The 14,947-nt window shown below is 42.4% G+C and overlaps 1 protein-coding gene across 7 annotated transcripts in view; it reads left to right on the plus strand.

The window, feature by feature from the left end:
* FRMD6 (FERM domain containing 6) overlaps positions 1 to 14,947 on the plus strand; it is a 235,910-nt gene that overhangs the window by 153,014 nt on the left and 67,949 nt on the right. For 2 of the 7 annotated variants that reach the window (XM_026480397.4, XM_026480399.4), the window contains exon 1: positions 4,290 to 4,428. The exons of 1 other annotated variant lie outside the window; for it this stretch is intronic. The gene's annotated coding sequence lies outside the window, so the exon portion shown is untranslated. Of the gene's footprint in view, positions 1 to 4,289; positions 4,429 to 4,448; positions 5,213 to 14,947 lie in introns of those variants that run through there. 4 more of the 7 variants (XM_026480398.4, XM_048219930.2, XM_044377667.3 and 1 more) reach the window with 2 other exon arrangements.

Consider the following 14,947-nt stretch of genomic DNA (forward strand, 5'->3'; position numbering starts at 1 on the left):
GACATTTTTCTGTACCTGTCCTCAACCTTCTCTAGAATGTGAAGCCCCATGCATAACGCAGACATGCTATTTGCACGCTCAATTCCTCACTATATTTTAGTTAACAGCAGTATCCCTCAAACAAGCATGGCCTTTCTGCCACTCTGCCTGTCACTTCCAAGACCTCAGGGCTGAGTTATCCTACCTTTTGCAGCTAACACCTTCACTGCCCCATTTAAAACTGCCTCTCCTCAGGAGTGAAGGGCCTGACCTGGCCCTCCCAGTCTTATCAAACTTTTTGTCTATAGACTATTCAAGTATTTAAGCCCTCAAGGAACAGTAGTGTGATGTGTTGGTGAAACTAACATAATACAACGGAAAGAAAGGTTGCTCTTCGAATAGGTCTCCTGTAAAATTTTACACGTTGCCTAAAACCAAAGTTTGTCCCAGGATAATCAAATTATCTTATTTTTTTAATATTTCCTCAAAATTTGATGGCCAAAAGGGCAGAATTCAGTTAATTTAATTTTTTCAACTTTGTGGCTCTAAATTGGGTAAAGGTAAATCTTTCTGTGTTAGATTGCTCCATAATATATTAATCCCTGTGCTGTTTTGCCGAATAATTACTTGCCCTGGTTAGGGGCTCCTAGTGCATAATAATGAGACATTATTTGATAATTTATTTTCCTGACTTGAGTATTAGAATCTCTTATGGTGTTTTTAAGAGAACACAGTGATGCACCACTGAGAATAATAGTAAGAGCACTTTAAATGTTAGGCACTAAGAATCAGGACTACATCACTGCACTGTTAAGTTTCCACATCTGATTAGTTTGTCTTTCAAAGTAATACACATTAGCTAAACGGACATTTAAGACCTTAGAGTAGGACTTATTTAAATGAATTTTGATTGCTTTCAAATGTATTTTGTTTTGCTTTTTAAATGGAATTTCAGTAATTACCAAAAAGAAAAATGAACCTAATTTTTTTATTATGCCCTTCAGCCAGAATGAAGAACAGTATTTTGTTTTGGGAAGGTCTTTTTTAAAAGCCAATATGTCAAATTACCGACTTCTTTCTCTGTCTAGAACTTCTATTTCAGCATTGAAACATACTCTGAGTCTCAAATAACCCTGAATTATATATGGAAGATGAAGTAAATTTTTTTCTTTTAAAAAACTGAGCTGATCTTAATGCTCATAATACTATTTCAATGTTTGGAAAATATTTGTAAGGGAATGTAAATTATAGCAGTTCACATCTCTTTGCTTTCTATAATTGTGCTCTTCATGCCAAAAACATGTAAATATGGGCCACCAAAGCTTAAGCCTCTTCAATTACAAAATGAGGCTCTGGCCATCATGCTTTAAACACACACCCCAGTGCACGTGCTCACTCTGTGCCCTCTACCTGGGATACCATGACCCAAGAGTCCCACAACTCATGGTTCCCACATGTGTCTCCACTTAGAATAAATCTGGGGATTTAAAAACATTCCCAACCCCAGGCCACATCCCAGACCAATTAAATCACATGCCTGGGACATAGTTTTTGAAAGTCCCCACATGATTCCAATGTGCCGCCAAGTTTGAGAACCACCACCTCAACCAACTTGTTCCTAGGCAAACTCTGTTCATCCTTCCCATCTCCATTTATCCTTCTCATCCAGACAGGATGTCCGATGCCCTCCCTGCAGGTCCTAGGCCTTCCCCCTCTTCCTCCTGCATCGCCGTATGCTGGCAAGCATTAAAGTGTATTGTAACTGTTTACTCACATGCCTGCTTCCTCAAACTACTGTATAATTCAGGAATATTTTTACCTTCAAATCCCAGAGTCTAATTCTGTACCTGGCATTTGGAAGTACTCAATAAATTCATGGAATGAATAACTTCTTCCTAAAGAAAAAAAAAAAAAGCAAAAATGTAATTATGTTAATATTTACATGCTATGGAAAAAGTAGTAATTTAAGATGTGCTTAAGGTGATGTTTCACTGATGGGCAATGTCTTATATTTAGGAAAATATCTCATACCAATGCAAATAAAACTGTATCTCAACATCAAAAAGAATCGTAAAATACAACTTTACCTATGAATTTGTATTCTTTACTGCAAAAAGTACAGGAAAACATTTCCTCATTTCCTGTGATACGAAATATCTAAAACAACCCATCCTCTCTCAGTTCCACTTCCATCTTGAGTGGATTATGTGTTGTTTTCCAAAGCAATCTTTTCAGAATTTTATGATGTTTCAGGGAGCTATAAAATGGTTTTTAAGAGTTTTAAAGTTCTTAGTTTACAAAATGTATTATGTAAGAGTCCATGTTTTTTGTGGTATTCACTGTTAATATGAGCATTATGATTCAAAAAATATTCACATAGTAAATTTTGCTACAATCTAATTCTAGACCATAAACCCAATCTTAAACATATGTTTTTTAAAAAAGCTGTTTAAAATATTTTGCTCCTTGGGTTACCTAATCATTTTATATTCCAGCAATGTTTCACAGTCTAACAATATGTTGTTCTTCATCTGCTAGAGAAAGCCTGAAAAGAAATCAGATTTAGGAACTGTTTTCTAAGACAGTAAAGTAGTACTCATTTATCTTTACATATGAAATGCTGGACTATCTCATTAGACATCATATTAAGACCTTACCAACTCGTGTTCACTATGCACTCCTTCTGAATGCATGTAAAAGATAAAAATGAGAGAAAAGTGCAATCCTCCACTTTTAAATGCCTACATTGTCATCAACTACTGTAAACCAATTTTTAATTTTAGTCTACTCATTAAATACAACTAATTTAGAAGGCAGTCACTGAAACATAGCTCTTGTTCTCTTTTCCATAATGAAGTCATGACTTTAAACCGTAAGTGCAATATCCTTAGACACTGCTGCTTTATCAGAAATAAACTCTGAATGTATTACCAATTGTGAAAAAAGATCACAGCTTCTAATATTCAGTTCCAGTGTCATGGTTCCCAAATTGTAAAAGCTGTGAATGAGGCAACTATTCCAAGTTAGCTTCAGCCCTAATGAACACAAAACAGGTTTTTTTTGCCAAGCAAAGGAGGCACACAAACAGGCACAATTTCAGCCAGTCACAGCCAGCTTTACATACTGATGTTTGGATTAAAAGAGCAGAGCAACGAAGTTGGCTTCTGGAAGCATAAATCTGATTTTGGGTAATGTCCTTTCTCAGGTCCTCTTCTGTCTCCTTACCCGTTTGTCATACCCGGAAACATACACCCTATTCCTCCTTTAGTGAGGGGCCCTTTGGGGCGTTACTGCCATCCCTGGCTGGGGGTCACTTGGTCAGCAGTCAGCTAAGACCTCAGAGGGCAGAAGCCCAGCAGGTGGGAGCACCGTGCGTCCAGGGCCTGGGGACCGGCTGGAGGCTGGGTCTCTCCCTTGTCTCCAGTTCCCAGCAGCAGGTCCCTGTGGGCACAGGCTGACCGAAGAGGCGTAGCTCTTTCCCAGACCCAGCAACTAAAGGAGGCAAAAAAACCTCCATCTCCTGATTCGATTCTTAGTGCCATAAAAACAACTTCCAACGGCCCTTTGCATCACCCGCCAAGCCCTCCAGCCACCTTCGGGAGCGGGCAAATAGAATTTCTGAGGGGTCACATACTCTAAAACCACAGCGAAGAAAGACTGTGTCTCTTTACAATTGCAGAAACAAGACTTAGCGGGGAAGGCTTGGCTTCGTGGCGGCGCCCCCCCATCCAGCATAAAACCCACGAGGGCGCGGCGTCCCGAGTGGTGGGTGGGCCGGTGGGTGCGGGACAGGAGGACGGGAGAGAAGCTAGGAGTCACGAAGCCTCCTCCGCTGGGATCGCCTCCTCTTTGAGTGGCCTCCACTCAGTCGTTCCGAATTAGTAAAACGAGGCTCAGGCCAAACAGCCACCCCCGCCCCGCCCCGCCCGGGCTTCGGGAGGGAGCATGCCAGGGGAGCGGGGGCCGAGCGTCGGAGAGGGCCATTCGGCCAGAAGGGGGAAGCTGACAGCGTCTCCTCCAGGCTCCGTCGTGTGGGGAAAAGCCTAGATCGCAGGGGTCCCCACACGGCGCCCTTCCGCCGCTCTCCTCCTTCCTCAGGACCCGGGAGGTGTGGCGCCCTCCCCTTTCTCCCACCCCTCCGTGGCGGCACCCCTCCGTGGGACGCTTGGTTGGGTCCGGGGCGGGGCCGGCAGGCGCTCCACGTGCGGCCGCAAGCTAGGCTCTCGACTCCCGCGGCTCGGCGGCCACCCCCGCCACCTCGGGGCGGGCGTGTGGGCGGAGCCTCTGGGGGCGGGGCGGGAGGCGTGGGCGGGGGGCGGGGCGGACGCGGAGCGCTCGTCCAGCCGCCCGGGCAGAGGGGCTGAGAGGAGCCGGGCTGGCGCGGTGCGAGCAGGAAGGGACGGGGAGCTGACGAGAGTCCGACGCCTGGTGCTCCGGGCTTTCTGCGAGGTACGAGCGGGAACTCGGCCCCTGGGGGCCTCCCAGTCGGCCCCCTAGCCCGGCCTCCGCGCCCCTACTGCCCACTGTGCCCCCTGCCGGCCGGGCGGCGGCGGCGGCTGGACGGGACTTTGGGAGGGTTTCTGGGAGTCGAGAGCCCCAGCCAAACCAGCGTCCCCTTCTCTGCGTCTTTCTTCGCCTTCTTCTTGCTTCCTCGGCTCTGGGCGTCGGGCTGGAAGGTCGCCTCTCCGCCCGCAGAGCTCGCCCACACCGGGGCGGGAGGACAGGGCCCCGGGGCAGCCGAGCCTGGCAGCGGGGGAGGCGCGGAGCTCCGTGGCCGCCTGTGCGGCGAGGGCGGGAGGCCGACCGGGGCTGCGGGGCTGCGCCCCGGGCTCACGGTGCCGCGCTCGGCTCCCCGGTGGTCCCCGGCGCCCTGTTCTGGGGGCGCCTGTCGGTTGCGCCCCATCGGTCGCGCCTTTGACGGGGAGCCGGGGCCAGCCCCTGAGCCCTACATTCCTGGGTGCCGTGCCGCTTGTTGTGCGCGCGCCGGGGCCGGGCAGCCAGGCTGCGGGAAGGAACCCGAGCGCGGCGTCTGCCCCACGGTCCCTGAAGTGTCTGGTCCGGGAGCCGGAGATTGAGCTGGGGCTCGGCGGCGCCAGAAGGGGGCCTCGGTGGGATGCGAGTTGGGGGCGCGGCCTGCAGAATTTGGGTTCCTGGAGGTGCTTGCGGCGTGCAGGCCCGGCCCCGGGCAGAGGAGACCACCAGCCTGTCCTCGAGGAGGGCCAGGAACTGTCAGGTATGGACCGCTGGGGGCCACCCGTGTGAGATCCACAGGGCTTCTAACAGCACCTCGAGTCCTGGGACAGCATAACCTAATGGGGAGGGCGTATTCTTTAAGGGCACGAATAAATGGAAAGCTGTCAAAACAAGCATATTTTAAAGTTGAAATGAAAGCTGGCAGATTTTCAGGCCGTGCAGTTGTGTAGTTAGTGTCCAAAGAAATATTAGCTCCTTTACACCCTTTTCGTTTTTATTTTTTGGCAAAATCTGTGTTGCCAGAATTTCCCTCAGGAGCTTTGCATTGCCCACAGCGGGGAAGGAAAACTTCAGCAAGCGTTCTCAGGTTGCTTTTGACTTTAAGTCTGTGCTCTCCAGCTTTTTTTGAGTGTGCAGAAAAAGTATCTGATTCTGTCCCTTTTTCTCTGAGATCCCACGATGTTTGTTTATTGGTTTTATTTAAATTTAGCTTTTGCACGAAATACTCTCCGTTGCCACAGGGTGTAGTTTAGGGATTAGAAAATACTGTTGGAGAAAGCTGCTAGTGGCTTCATTTTCCAAGAATGTAAGTCATTTCCTTTCTGTGATTTCAGGGAGTTGATATTTCACAGCATCAAAACTTTGTGGGGAAAATTTTCCGTAATACATCTGTCATTAAAAAGGCTTTTGACTTTTGGATTTTTTTCTTCTTAGAGCAGCGCATAAATTCAGGCTCAGCAATGTTAAGGGATAAGAAGTTTTTCAGAATCTACAGCGCTATGAGAGTATTGTAGAAAGTAATTGTAACAACCACCAAGACTTACAAACAGCCTGCTCCATAGAGAGTGGGGGAGGGGAGAAGACCAGAGGGGAGAGGCAGGAAAACAGATGCTTTTGCTGTTGTCCTTTGGAGTATAAAACTTGTAGCACTTAATAATTTTCCTTGGGTGTGGTTTTGCAAAATAAAAGTATGTTAAAAATGAAATTACTCCACAATATGAGACAGGTGACATTTAAATGCTCTTTCAGTATGTTTGTAAACATATTGGATTTATATTTCATATTAAAATGGACCTTTGGGATCATTAGATGAGAAGGGTCCTCCAGGGGATATCTACTATCAAGTAAGTTATCTGCAGGATATCTTCTCCAGAAAGCAGACTGACTGTAATATGAACTAATTTTCCCCCTTTTGAATTGCTTGTAAAAATGCCTGAGATCTGACACTGATGGACCACAGTAATCTGTAGTTCTTGCAGAACTCAAAACATCTTAAGGGAAAGGAAACCTTTCTCTGTTTCCACTCCCTCCTTTTTGGGGGGCAACCTGGGTAGGCTATCAGCTTCAAGTACATAATTTGAACTCGCTGATTTAAGATGCTCCTGGCTCTCCAGGAAAACAATAGGGGCTAGGATGAAGACGCTGCGTTTGAAAGCCAAGTGTCCATGTGCTAGGTAATCACTGCTGGCAACCAGTTCCATAAAAATTCCTTCAATTGGGCTAGCTGAATCCAGGGAAGTGCGGGTTGTAGAGCTTTTCTAGTTTCTGGACTTTGTTTCCACTTTTAACTACACTTATAAAGCCTTTGGCTTTGAGAACTTATGACATAATAGACTTGTGTAGCCTTATTGTAGCAGATGCTTGAAATGAAAGTTTCAAACAGAATTGTCTTTGAATTGTCAAGTTCAGAGTTTAGTGTAAATGAGTCCTGTCTCACAACCTTTTTGATAAAGGAATTCTTTGTAGTTTTCAACTTGGATGCTGCACATTTTTATTTCTGAGACTGAGGGTTTAAGAAAAAAATAAAACCTGCAAACAATTATTTTATTACATGAAAGCCAGTACCAAGAAAAGATTAATTCAGTCCAGATGTAAAAATGTATGTGAATTTTAGATTTGGATGATCTCAACAAGTTTTCCCTTTTGTTGGTGGAACTGCCTGGATCCCAGATGGCATTCACAAATTATCCCTTAGGTGGTTTTCTGAGTTCAGAACTAAATTTCGGGGGCCTTCTTTAAAGTCCTTTTAATATTATTTTAAGTGTTCTAAAGGATAGAAAGTTTTCTGTGTTTATGCAGAGATGGGTTTTTCCTAGTCCACGTTAATACAAACCTTATAAATACCCTGGTTTGGTAAATGAAGCCTGTGTGGGAAAGCCAGAAGTATTCAGTGTTGTGTATTCTTATGGGCAAAGCACAGAATCTTTGGCTTTCATTTATGCAAATTCCGACGTTGTTTTAAAGAAAATAAAGCGTTTTGTGTGTTTGCAGTCTTCAGTAGAATCCTGTTGTAATACAGTTTCTGGTTTCCTATAAAGCAGTTGGTCCTTATATGATGACCCTCTACCCTGCTCCCTCACCAACCAGAAACAACAAATATAACCTATAAGAAAACTCCAGTAGTTTAAAAAAATCTGTACTTCCAGCACTAAAGTTATAGAGGGTGTGTGTTGCACACTTAAAATTATATACTTTTAAGAAGTCTTTGATTATATAATTACACATTTGGGAGTTTAATTACATTGTGATTGTGTATTAAACAATTGAGTGTAGGAGGGGGGAATAGAAAAGATAAAACGATGGAATTTTATGAGTGGTGAAATTTTAGTTAAAATGTATCTTTCCTAGGGGCACCTGGGTGACTCAGTCAGTTAAGCGTCTGCCTTTGACTCAGGTCATGATCTCAGGGTCCTGGGATGAACCCCATGTCCTCACGCTCCCTGCTTAGTGGGGAGTCAGCTTCTCTTTCTCCCTCTCCACCTCACCCCGCGCTTGCTATCTCTGTCTCTCTCAAATAGATACATAAAGTATTTTTTAAAAATGTATCTTTCCTAAACCCAAACAGTATTATTGGCCTCTATAGTTAAACTTGGACATGGAGGGTAGTAGAGAGGGCTTTTTGAATTGCACATTATCCGGAGGAAGAGGCTTTGGGGGCCTATAAAAATAAGTAGAAACAAGTTAAAGGAATAATTTTAGAGGAAGGAGGAAGTAGAATACTGGGCATTGAGTTGCAAGGAAAATCTGAACTTAGGAGGCTGAATATTTAAAACAAGGCTGAAGTAGGGAAAACTTTCTATTCAAAAGTGAAAATTAAAAAGTAAGATCTTTTTCACTGAGAAAAAAAGGATTAGTATTAAGGTGCCCTACGCAATCTGTATACAACATGAAATAGTGCTGTTAAGTGATACTTATCTTGGAAAGCTTGCCTGCATTTGTGTTGAATTGCTGCTTTGGTGTTAATGTGCAGGGACTGGATGCTTACTGTTTTGTTCCACCCCCCACCCCACACCACTTCTCATTTCAAAGACTGGGAACTTTTTTTGTCTAAACTCTAATGATTCTACGAATATTTAATTATTAACCCAAATATTTGTGAGAACTAGAGCCTGCCTGCCATGCTATGGGACCACAGGGGCTCTACAGTAGTAACGGCCATAGTTATCATAAAATTTTGAGTGAAAACAAGCCGTCTGTGCTTCCAGATTATCTGATATGATTTGGTGGTATAATTACTTCTGATGCAAGTTTGCATAACATCACTTTTTATCTGTATCAAGTGGAGCAATCGTGTAGTATACCATATTGATCAAAAAGAGATTATAGAACACTGGGAAGGGGAAAGAAGTCACTGATCTGATAGGAAGAATTTTCTCAGGAGGAGAATAATGTAGTGCTGCACCAAATTCAGATGAACCAGCTATAGGCCCGAGGAGAAGGCAGTGTTGACTGGAGCTTCCCTGGAGCTGTCTGAGCAGCACATTTTCTTGAATGCCTTTCCCCACCTGTGTGACCTTACTTAGCAGAGTTTAACTTACACAGGAAGAAACTAAGAAGAGATTTGGGCATTATCCAGTTTATTTCATTAATGTGATAACTGGGATAATTCTGACAAAAAATGACTAGAATGTTCAGCATTCCTAATTGATTATCCAGGAATATTTTCAGAGGTTTTCTAATAACCCTGCCTTTATACATATTTATTATAGAACGCTGAGCAGTGACGTTTTAACAGGTATATGAACACAGAAAACGATTATTTTATACTAACTTAAAGCCACAGTTTCATATGAAGGAGGAAATCATTAAAAAATCAAACAAGTTCCAGATAAAGATTTTAGGAAAGTAATGAAAAGCTCTCACTGAGATTTTCAAGTCGTTCTTTGTGTGGTTTTACATTAAATGAGTAGTTATTTTTCTCCCCACAAGTAGCAGCACTTGTACTGTCCAGTTTCAGTAGATGGCTTTGGGGGGGGGGTGTCCCTGTGGCTTTATTTCTTTGAACTCTTTATTGAATAATTAGATACAAACAGAAAAATGCACAGATCAGAAGTGTATACCATGAAGTGATCATATCCAGGCAGCGAGCATCCAAATCAAAAAAACAGATCTTTACCTTATCCCACCCCCAGAAGCCTCTCCTTACATTCGTAATCCCTGCCCCAGGGATAACCGCTGTTCTGATGTTCATTGCCATTGGTTAGTTTTAATCTGTTCTCAGACTGCATTTAAGTGCAATCAAATATGAGTTCTCTTTTCTGTCTTCCTCAGCTCAACATAGTGTCATGTCCAAATTGATGTAGGTAGTAGTGCTTTTTTTCTTTCATTTCTGTGGATGAATGTACCCAGTTTATTTATCCATTCTGTTTATGGACATTTGGTGAGTTTGGGGCTGATATGTAGTGTCCGACCTTTTGATGGCTCAAGAAAAGTTGAGCACTTTGGAGTTGAAAGGAGAGTATCGTTTTAAGATGAAAAGAGAAAAATACTTAAGAAATGTGAGAGAAAAAAAAATGCAACAAAAACATTGAAGTCTCAACTCAATCCACAGAATCTTAGTATTTCAGGGACACAGGAATATACCAGCTGGATACTGCCAGATTTTAACTGAGAATTGGGAAGAGGGAGGAGACCTTGGGTGGCAGCTAGCCTCACCATTTTTTAGAAGTGGAGGGACTGAGGTCCTGTGAGGTTGCGTGACTCAGAGCTTCACAGCGCACAACAGTGCCAAAAGTACAAGCTGCTTCTGACCTTCAGTCTAGTCTAGATTAGTGCCATCTGAGCACTAAAACCTAGCCCCCTACTCTGTAGCCCAAGCAGTGAGTCTGCTGGCCTAAGGATGGGCAGCCATTTTCTGATTGACACCAAGGTCTTCTGTGGCTCTGTTGAGATAGACTCAGACTTGCCCAGAGTAAACAAAGCAGTAGCTCAGGGAGGCAGAATTTTACCTCCTCAAGGCTCTTCTACCTCTGCTCCCATGCAAAGTCCCCTGGAACATCTCTTTCTCCCTTTCTTCCTTCTCCCTGTGTTCTAGGCCTTTCCAGTGAGGTGTTGGGTATTAAGTGCCAGGTAGGTGACATCTCAACGTCCCTCCTGATTCATTGTTTCATTAATCCATAAATGATCTAGGCTGGACCCCAATTTCAAAGGACTGCTTTCTAAATATATTCAGAATAGTTCATTCTTAAGAAGATATGTGAAAAATTCTTTTTTCTTTCTCTTTTTTTGTTTTGTTTTGTTTTTTGTTTGCCTCTTCCTGCCATTATGTCCCCACCTTTTACACACTTTTCTCCTCCCCTGGATACCCTTCCCCCTCTTTCAAGTTATCTTTTTGTAAACATCCCTGGAAACATCCTGTCTCTACCTACAACAACAGCGAAATTCAGATGCTGAAGTCTGTGGCTGTCTCCAGGAAGCATTTACTGTAAAACATAGGATTATGAGAAATCTAATAGATAAAACAAAGTGCTTATAAAGGGAAACAAAAGATATAGACATATCTTTCTTTTGTGTTTCCCTAAAGAGAAAAAGGGCATTTTTTGTGGTTTAAGAAAAGGCTCACAGTTTTGACATAGGCTCATTAGGAAGGTGAAAAACAGGTAAAATAACAGAAGTTTTACAAATGGGTAGTAAATATATTCTGCTCAAATGAGATACTGCGTAGAACAGCAAAAACTTAGCATGTGTAATCTTAGAGAATTAAAAAAAAAATGTGCTCACCATAGGGTCACAACTCTAACAAGTTGCTCGCTGAAATGACTGCAGAAAAGAGTAGTATGTTTCGGAGGTGACATGGAAGAGAAGCAGGAAAGTATAATGGTTAAGAACAAGGTCTTTGAAATCAGTCCTCTGGGGCCCAGATCCAGGCTCCACTTCTTCTAGTGTGTAACCTTGAGGGAGTTAATTAATTCTCTGAACCTCTTTTTCCTTATCTGTAAAATGAGGATAATGATAGTAACTACACCACAGTGTTGTTTTGATTATTAAATGAAATAGTACATATAAAGCAGTGGCATGGTCTGACACAGTATTGTCAAGTGATGTTAGGTCTCATTACTGAAGACAAAAAAATGATGTATAGGATTTTTAGTTTTCTTGGAAGTCCCCGAGCTTTTAATTTACAAGCAGCTCATGAGATTCTATTGTTTTGTTTTTGATGACATTCAGCAGGCCACAAAACCTAGTATTTCTTAGTTACAGATAGCGGGCATTCTATGTTGCTACACTAAGAGTAGATGCTGGCCTGTCCCATTGATCACTAATCGATTGATTTTTCCTAATTCTCTTCTAATTTCCAGTAGTCTCTCTCAGCTTCTGCTTGCTAGATAATTTTTTTCTTCCCAGATGCCAAAAAATAAATCTGCAGATTAAAAAATATTCTCTTTATGATAATTGAGGTTGTACAAAGTATTTTTAAACATAAAGAGTACTAAATGGCCCATGTCTTTTGCTCTTGTATCCTATAGATTTTACCTGCTTTTAAAAGAAAACCATGATTATTGCTATAAAGCAGTTGTTGTTTATTTCTCTCATCCCTACCCCCTCACCATCGGCACAGTTTATATCATGTGGGTCAGACCCCTTTATAATTTTCTCTCATGAGGTCCAAAGCTTACGATTTTAAACCAGTCATTTAACGGAAATTAATAGTCTGAAAGTTTCAAAAGGAGCGTTTAAGAAAAACAAACTTAAGCACATTAGAAAGACACGTTTACATCTAAACAGCATAATTATAAGACCAGTCAAAATAGGCACAGGCTCCTGCAGAATAATCATGCTGTATCATTCTACTGTGTTCATTAAAAGCAGGACCTACCCTGGATAACCCCATGCCCTGTTACATGTTGTGTAATATCATGAACTTAGTGAACATTTTTTAAAGAATGAAGTTTACTAAGTTCATCAAAAGATGGATTTTACATCTCTATGAAGTATCCAGGACAATGTTGAATACTTTGTGCAAGTCCTGCCAAAGTTCTTATCTAGGTGGGGGAACAAAATACATGTGTGTGGAAAGGAATTAGATGTTACCAGATAAATGTGAAACGGAGTCCTAGTTTTAGGGAGAAGAATCACTAATGGCCAAAGGTAGGCTGTCCCTTGCTTCCCTGGGGCTGCTGGATTTGTGTGGGGCCATGAGGTCAGGCTGGGATCTTTCTCTTCTTCAAGTACAAAGGAGCTTTTCTAGGAACAACAACAGACAATAAAAAGGTTAGAATCTAGTAAAAGACTCAAATATTAAAAGAAAACTATGAAATTGAAATTATTAAATGTTTATTTAACTTCATTCATTTAATATAATGTATGCCTGCTGTGTGCCAGGTACCGTTCTAGGTCCTAGAGATATGTCAGTGAACAAGACAAAGACAAAAGGCCTGCCTTCATGGAGCTTATATCCTTTTAGAAGACAAACAATAAACACAACAAAGCAAATTTTATAGTATTTTAGAAAGTACTAAGTGTGGTTGGAAAAAAGAGAAATAGAACAGGGTAAGGGACATTGATAGAGGAGGATACTGGGGCCTTTGGCAATTTGAAGTAGTATGGTCACAGTAGGACAACTTCGAAGGAGGAAGTTGGCCATACAGAGATACTTGGGGGAAAGAACATTCCATCAGAGATTAGCAAAGGCCTCAAGCAGAAGTGTGCTTGGTGTGTTTCAGGAACAGTGAGAAGGTCGCAGAGTTGTAGTAGATGAGGCCAAAGAGGTTTAGGTGGCATGTTCTGTAGGGCCTGCCTGGTGGACCATTTTAAGAACTTAGGTTTAAAAACCTCTGAGTGAAATGGGGAATCATTGGAGACCTTTGAGCAGAGGAGTAAAGGGATTTGATTTGCATTTTAATAGAATCGCTGGCTGCTATGTTGAGATAGAAAAATGGAGCAGGGTGGTCAAGTGCAGAAGCAGGGACACAAGGTAGTAGCTGTTGATTATAATCCAACTGAGAAATGTCAATAGCAGTGGAGGAGGTGCTGAGAAATGACCAGGATATATTTGGTAGATAAAACTGCTAAGATTTCCTGGCCAACTGTTAGAGGAGTATGAGCGAAATCCGAGTAAGGGCAACATCAAGGCTTTTTGCACAGTTATTGAGTTGCCATGAACCGAGATGGGGATCTGATAGAGGAGTTGGTTTGCAAAAGATAACTAGGAGCTGCTTTAAACATGTAATGTTTGACTTCCAAGCGGAGAAGTTGAGTAGGTTGTTGGATATCGGAATCTGGAGTTTAAGACATCCAGGCTGGAGATTCAAATCTGGAAGATGCCAGCAGAATTTGGATGAGATCCTTTAAGGAATGTTCGTAGACAGAGAAAGCAATCCATGGCCAAGCCTTGGGTCATACCAGTATTTACAGTTTGTTGAAGAAGAGAAGAAATCTCCTAAGAAATTATCTTACAACAAAGGAATTAGGCACATATTTCCAACATAGTGGACCTAAGTCTCTCCAGTCCCTAAGTAAGTGTTATTATTAGAAGATATTGTTATTTCTATTGACCCACAAGGTGGGAAGAATGAACTGTGAGTTGTTTTTCTGTGATGAGGCACTTGGGCTGAACCTGAGGTGTTTCAACCTGTAGAGACTGAGTTGGTGAGAAGGAACCAGTAAAGGAGACTGAGAAAGAACAGCCAGAATGATAGGAGGGAAATTGGAAGAACGTCCTTGAAGTCAAGTAAAGAAAGTGTCTGAGGAAAGAGAGAGTGACTCAGTAGTGTCACAGGTTGAGAGGTGTGTGAGGTCAAGTAGGATGAGGACTGAGTTGCTCATTGGATTTAGCAAGGAAAGTCATTGGTGACCTTGACAAGAGCTGTGTTGCTGGAGGGATGGGGACAAAACCTGATTGGAGTGGGCTCAAGGAATAAAAAGCTTTTGAAAGAATTCTTATTTTCAATTCAGTTTCTTATAAATATCCAATATTGAATGTGACTACTCTTTAATATGTCCGATAGACTGTGGGGTGGGACTTCAGAATACTGGAGGCCATGAGGGTCTTCAACAGGCTCTGAAAGGGACGTGGGAAGCCTTTGAGCTTCCTTCGAGTTATTATTGGTGAAGCTCCTAGTGTTTAGATTGTAGTCAGGTTCTTTAGAAATAGACAGTTCTAATGCAGTTTCTTTATTCTAAATTGCATCCCTTTGATAAGAACTATACCCTGGAAGCACTATTGCTTTGTGTTGAGACTTTGTTTTGTTCTGTTTCTAGTAAAGATGTGTTCTTTACTTCAACCAGTTGATCCTTTCTATGAAAAGGGTACAACAGAGCCCCAGGGAGACCTGTGCTTTGAGTTGGCTTCTTTTTCAGCAATGGTGATAGGTTTCAGCTGACCAGCCACACATCCTAGTGCCCCACAGACCTGGAAGCCTTCATTCATGGAATGGATGGCTCAGGTTAGGGGTTCCCAAGAGCCAGAACAAATTAAGTAATAGAAACATTGCTTGTTTAATATTTTTTAATACCTTGCTGATATCTTCCATTGTGAATATTATTTCAAAGCATG

This window comes from Ursus arctos, unplaced genomic scaffold, assembly GCF_023065955.2.
Source record: "Ursus arctos isolate Adak ecotype North America unplaced genomic scaffold, UrsArc2.0 scaffold_25, whole genome shotgun sequence".
NCBI classification, from domain to species: domain Eukaryota; kingdom Metazoa; phylum Chordata; class Mammalia; order Carnivora; family Ursidae; genus Ursus; species Ursus arctos.